The 7,165-nt window shown below is 33.8% G+C and overlaps 1 long non-coding RNA gene across 1 annotated transcript; it reads left to right on the top strand.

Moving 5' to 3' along the window:
- The first annotated feature begins 4,343 nt into the window (after window positions 1–4,343).
- Window positions 4,344–5,666, top strand: LOC128285650 (uncharacterized). The gene is made up of 2 exons (XR_008276165.1): window positions 4,344–4,796; window positions 5,158–5,666. It is a non-coding gene; the product is annotated as an uncharacterized LOC128285650 (long non-coding RNA).
- Window positions 5,667–7,165: the final 1,499 nt, after the last annotated feature.

Here is a 7,165-nt window from a genome sequence, read left to right as displayed (position 1 = left end):
ATATAAGCACACACCAATTGCAATAATTTTGGTATTCTTGATAATGGACGCATCCATTTCGTTTACAGCCGGCAACTTCTGCACATGTGAGTATAAGTTATGCCAATCTAATAAAAAGTTAATTTAAACACTAAATAATATTTAATACGGCATACAAATATAAGTATAATGTCTCTATATAAAATTAATATAATTTATTTATGGAAATTATATATATAAAAAATATTTTAAACAATTATTAAAAACACTATCTGTCATATAAGTACATTACACCCTAAGTATGCTTTAGTTACTTAATTTTAAAATGTTACAAAAATTATTGAACTATTTAAAATTTTTTATTTAAGTCATTGAGTTGTTAAAATCACTATTGTATGGCCTTCTTCGTTAAGACCTTACTGCACCAATCAAAAACTCTTATTTCCCTTCTTTTCTACAGTTCAATTTTTTTAATGAAATAATTTTGAACATCATATAAATCTGTAAATCAAAATTCAAACAATATTCTTCTCTGATCTTCAACATTGATCGTCAGATTAATTTAGATCTAATGTATATTCTTTTTTCTTGTCAATGAATATTAATCTATCACACCAATTGTTGAATCGTCATTTAGAATTTACTAGTTAAACTTTTTTTTAAAAAAAACATGAGTTAAATTAAAAAAAAAATTAAATAAAAACTTTGAGGGGTTAGAACTTAGTATTTCATGTATGATATTCTCAAGAGTAGTTCAAATAATTCTTTGTTTAGTCGACAAAGATGGGTTCGAAAAGGATAAGGTTTTAGGCTTTGTCCCGATAATCATGCCATGCCCAACTTTCCATGTCATTTTAGCACCTGTCAAATACTAGTTTATTAGTGTAAATACACTTTGATATTGCACTGAAAATTAGCTACACTTTTACCAAAGAGCCCCTCCATTCTGTGAAGCGCCAAAATAGCATTTGTGAACGCTGAGAGTCAGAGGCCACCACTATTGACGCCAACTCTGCCCTTAAAGTCTAACCTTAAAAGTCAAGTCTTTTAAATAAACGACCATCTAACGCCAAAGCTTCTTCACCATTGACGTTTGCAAGGCAACTGCCTCTTATTTCTAAAAGAGATGGTTCGATCTGGCAGAGGGGCAAGCACTGAAGACTTGAGCAGTGCTGTTTTAATGTTCTGGGCAGTTTTAGCAGCCCTTTCTCTCGTTACAGCAATCATATTCTCATGTGCCGGCGGCGCATCCAAAGAGAAAGCCTCCGCTACCCATGCGGACACCTATGGTTCCACCTGTGCAGCTGGATGCGGCGCTAGTTGTGGCGCTGGATGCGGTGGATGAGCACTAATCTTCTCCAACAGTTAGTTTCATGCAGGCACGAGAATGAAAAGAAAGCCTGGATCGGCATATTGAATTTTCTATGTTGTTATAAATTATGCAGGCTTGGCCGAATTGAACAAAAATATTATTGCAGTAACGTACAGCGTTGACGATTCACCGATCGCCTTTCATGTTCTGGCAATAACCTTTTAGCATGCTAAAAGGGTAATTAAGTTATTAGTTTCAAACGTCGCCCATAGCTTTTTTTTTTTTTTTTTGTTTTCAATGAGAGCCCACAGATTTAATTTCAATAATACAATTACTTGTCGTTATTCGAGTGGAGGATATATCCACATGCCCCAACCTTATTAACCATTTTGCTTCTACTGGTATTGAGGAAGGTCAAAATCCTCTTGAACCTGTACCTGGAAGCATGCCATAAAGTTGGATTAAAAAGAATTAAACTAAAAATGTGATCTATTTCTAGAGCTTTGCGATGGTTAAAGTACATATTTGAAGAATGTTGTTTTGTTAATTATTAGTATCTAATTAGTTAAAAGGTAGTTACTTTTGTCCCGAAAGAAGAGAAGCCAAGTTCACCCTTTTGCTGAATTGGTTTGCTAAATCTTGTTGATTTCTCTTCAAACTGTTTGTTTGATTGTGTTTAATGCAATTCAATTAAGTGAAAGCTAGCTAATTGATGGGTTTGAGTTCCAAACTGCATCTTTACTCAGGGAGATTAGGTAGATCGCTGGTTTTATAACCTAAGTTCAACTCGATTACAAGATTTATTTGTGATTAAGAATTAAAATAAGATATATTTCTAGTGTTCTTAGGAGCAGGGACGAAGCCAGAATAAATTTTTAAGGGGCTGAATAAAATTTTAATTTTTTATAGTCTATATATTTATAATTTTTAAAGGATTTAATCAAATTTTTATAATTTTAGAGAGGCCAAAGTATAATTTTATCTTTATTAATTTAAAATTTTAAAAAAATTTCAAGGACCTAAATAGAAAATTTCCATTTTAGGGGGGCATGGGCCCTGCCAGCCCCCTTGTATCTGCCTCTTCCTAGGAGATTAAAAAAGATGTGCTTAATGAGTTGACCACTACTTAAAAAAGCAACTTGAATACGTCCCCTCATTTCATTTAGAGGTATGAATTCTCTCTACATCGCTCAATCACTTTCTTATGCCTCCTATAATACCCAAAATTTCTCTTTGGAATCCTTAGGATCCCGTTGAGAGAATGACTTCCTATGCTACTGGTATCATATGAAATCATTATTTTTTGTTGTTTTGGTTAAACTCAAGTTGCAATAATGTCAGCAATATTGGCCTTAATTTGTACACGCCTTGCTACTTTTTCTACAAGCCCATATTTAATAAGATAAGATTCTGTAGTTGGTGACAATTGGTACTATTTTGTATATTTATCTTTGAAAATTTGTTGGGAGTCTATCTATATAAAAAACGAATAAGAAAAATAGAAAAGATCAAACACATAAATTTTATGTGGAAATCTTCTCCAAACAGGATAAAAGCCACAGGCAAAGGATGCTTCGACTTTTCACTAAATGAGTAAACAAATGAGAGTACAATATAGAGAAAATAAACCTAAAGGTACTAAATGTACAAACTCAAACCCCGAAAACAAACCCCTAATTCTCATAGAGTTCTCACAAAAAGGGTACAAAATTCTCTCCATAGTTACCACGAAAACTCTTACCAAAACTTATCTGCGACTACATCTTGTCGCCCCCAAAAGAAAGGTCCTATAATATTATATCTTTAATTGCCTCTTAATTGGCCTCTCAAAACAGGGATACAATGCCCTTTTAAATAGGCTAAGATTAGAGGTCTAATCATACTAAAATATCCCTGGAGTAATTAGAGTTTAATTGATAGAATAAACTTGATTTATGTGGAGTACATGTCAACACATTGTAATGTCCTCATTCGTGTTGTCACGACCTCGTCCGTAGTTGTGACATTGGAAAGCTTCTCGTCGTGATGTTGCCATCTGTTTGGCAAAAAATATGAGACATGCTCCACAAGTCTCCACCTAGCCTTGCATTTATCAGACTCTTTGTAGGCACTTAGAAAGATGACCGACGAGCAACCGAAGAAGGCCCAAAATAGGCCCGACGTCATGACGAGGAGCGTTAGGACGACACGACAACATTTGAAATGGCAAAGCAAAGATGACATCGTGATGATGCGAATGGGGACATTGCGATGTGGCGACGTGTTGCCCACATAAATTGAGTTTCTTTTTCCAGTTAAACTCTGCTATCTTTTCCTAGTTAAACTCTTATTACTCTAGGGGTATTTTAGTATAATTAGACCTCTAATATTAAGCTATTTAAAGGGACCTTGTATCCCTATTTTGATAAGCCAATTAAGAGTCAATTAAAGATGTAGTACTACAAGACTTTTCTTTTGGGGGCAACAAGATGTAGTTACAAATGAGTTTTGGTGAGAGTTTTCGTGGTAACTATGGAGAGAATTTTGTGCCCCTTTTGAGAGAACTCTATGAGAATTAGGGATTTGTTTTCGGGGTTTGGGTTTGTATGTTTAGTACATTTAGGTTTATTTTCTCTATATTTTGCTCTCGTTTGTTTACTCATTTAGTGAAAAGTCAAAGTCTCATTTGCCCATGATTTTTATCCTCTTCGAAGGAGTTTTCCACGTAAAATTTGTGTTCAAACTTCTCTACCTTTTCTATTTCATTATTTATACAGGTCAATCCCCAAAAAAGTTCAATGGAAAAAAAAGAAGAGAAGTTGACAACTTAATTTCTTCCTTTTTTTCTTTCTTTTCTCTTGGTTTTTGGTGAAAACTTTAAGCTGGTTTTAACTACTATTGTATTTAGTGTTGGATATTTTAATTTGAAGTATTCTAAATTATGTTTTCTTATTTACTTACATGTGTGGGTATCCTATTAGATGGTCTTAGATATGGATAGGGAGATTGCAGATTATAGGTGTTCACATGTTATTGGTTGGTGTGATCTTAACTTATATATATAGATAAAGATATAGTTGTAGACTTAAGAGATGACTTGGACTAGAATCTAGCCGATCATTTAGATTTAGATAAGATTTCTAGATAAGGCTTGAGCATTATAAATAAGTGGAGGATGTTGTAGTTAAATGCCAAGCAAAAAAAAAAAAACAAAAAATTTATAATGAAAGTGAGTTTTAAAATTTTCTCCCTAAATTTATTTCTCTTTCTCCACTAAAGTCTTTTTTAAAAATTATTTCTATTCCTCCTCCTTCCAACAAAATGGTATCGTTCTTCCAATAAAATTATTTCACTTTTGAATTTTGCTAAATTTCATTGATTTGGGTGTTCGAATTTCAACAATAATCGATATAGTCTTCCCTAAACGAGAAATATTATCTTTGTCATTGGATGCCAAGAAATGCATCTTGAGGCAACAAAAAACAAATCAAGGCACTGGGAGGTTAGAAGAGAATCTAGAATATAGGTATTCTTTTTGTTTTTGTTTTTCATACATATAGAAGACAATGAACAAGAAACTAAATATTATAGAGAAGCAAAGAAAGTTATATGTACCAGTTTTGAGTGTATCAAAGGTTTGCTACTTGAGACGCTAAACTGCGTATGAAGGGGTAGAGTCTATGTTGTTTGCACTCTAAGTGGATTTGCAATTGTTGTAGGATTAAGATGTCCTTTAACCTGTAGTCAAATATATTAATTAATTCGGGTCAAATTCACACTTAAGGAGCTTGTTTTCTAAGCAGTTTAGGATTTTAAATTATATTTTCAGTATTTAGGCCTTGGGATAGAAAGTTAATAAAAATAAGTGTTTTTAACACATTTTGTAGGTGTTGTGACCTAATAGGCTGACACAGGCCTTAGGTTGTGCTAATTGGCTCAATTGAACGTGTAAGACGAATATATAAAGGCCCAATTGATGTGGAAGCAAAGGTCAAGTGATGCACAAGTTTCTTAGGATGTCAAAACACCAAAGAAACGGCACAAGGCAATATTTGCATGTCATGTTGTGCCACACAATAGGTGTGGTGCGATATAAGGCTGACGTGCCGCCCAAGTATTTTAGGGTTATTTTCGTCTGCTCAATCAAACTTATACGAGGACCTAAGACATGCCGAATACCTAATTTGGGCTGCCAATACCTCTATAAATAAGACATTAGGGGTTGAGTGTAAAAAATTTCATCTATGACGCCTTCAAAAACCCTCATAGTTTTGAATTAGTTTTAGTTTATTTTCTTTTCGACTTTTTAAATACGTTCTTGTTTTCTTCTTGAATCAGTTTTGCTTTAAGAACTTGTTTATTTAATTAAAGTATTTAGTTTATATTTTCTGTTTCATTTGTTTTATTTCGTTATTCTACTTCGTTCCCCATTCTATATCAATCTACAATTATTCACACCTCTTTTCTTCTTCGAATCGGTCGTGTTTCTCACATGGTTTATTCAATTGAAGTTGAGATTATGAATAACATGAGTGGCTAAATCCCTTATGGGAAATTAACTAGTGGATAGGGATGTGATTAATAAAGTATTTGGGACTTCTCGAGATAGATTAGTTGGTATAAATTATGTATTTGTAAAATTTCAGGCTTGACAACCTTAATAAGTTATCATAGGCTAGATGAGGTCGGGAGATAAGTTGAGCCGAGTAAATCGTAATTTATCCTGGTTGAGAAAGTGAGGTCGGAAGATAAGCAAGTATCAACCAATCTATTAAGTTAATTTGTGTTAAGAGGTAATAATTTCTTAATCGATGGTTAAGCCACTTTAGACCCTAATTCGAAGTTAGTTGCAAACCCTGAAGTGAGTTAATCTTCATGATTGATATATCTGTTTAATTCATTTGTTTATTTTTCTTTCTTTCTTTCTTTTTGTTATTTATTTATATTCCTCTAAATCTATTTTATAATTCATCGTAATATAAAAATTAACTCTTAATACTTAGACTTATATTGTAAAAGGTATTTTCGTTATTTATTCCATCTTTCCTTGGGTACGATCCTCGGAATACTTTCGGTATTTCGTTGAACAATTATATTACAATTTGACCAGTGCACTTATGGACACTGTCATTCTTAATTCTTATATTGGTTCGAGCTTTTAGTGTACATTGAATTGTCCAGTAAATACCTTTGTCCACCATTTGGAAGTAGTTGCATAGTTAACTATCACAATTTGGATTTGCATTCCATTAAGTTTCCTCAAAATTTCTCAAATTAAGATTAATTCACTATGTAGCTTGGAAATGGAAGAATAGTGCATTGCTACAAAAGAAGCGGGCCTTGAATGATGTGTGATTGCTACAACTATCCCGTTATTAGAATTCACATTATTTTTAACAAATGAAAGGATGATGGTAGCGAATTGTTGTTAATAATTGTGGAAGGTAGCACGATACTGGATGAGGTTGATTCTTCGATGTTATGTTTGTGCCCGGAGTTGGAGATGTAACACCCCTCACCCATATTCAACGCCGGAATAGGGTTACGGAGCATTACCAAACATATTAAACAATTTTACATACATTTACAGTTGTCATTCAAATATCAATCAACAACATTCATATTGTCCCAAACACGAGCCTACGAGGCCCAAAACATGCATTAGGAGTGGTTCGGGACTAAACCGACAACTTTAGAAATTCTTATAACATAGAAAATTTTCTAAAAAAATAGGGGACACACACTTGTGTGGCCTGGCCGTGTGAGAAGACACGCCCGTGTCACAGGCCGTGTGGACATTCGAAATGGAAGCACATGGCTGTGTCCCAACTCGTGTCCAAACTAGTGAGCATACTGACTTGGGTCACACGGCCAACCACACACCTGTGTGTTTAG

Source organism: Gossypium arboreum, chromosome 12 (assembly GCF_025698485.1).
Source record: "Gossypium arboreum isolate Shixiya-1 chromosome 12, ASM2569848v2, whole genome shotgun sequence".
Classification (NCBI taxonomy): Eukaryota; Viridiplantae; Streptophyta; class Magnoliopsida; order Malvales; family Malvaceae; genus Gossypium; species Gossypium arboreum.
This window is presented reverse-complemented; position numbering and strand designations above follow the sequence as displayed.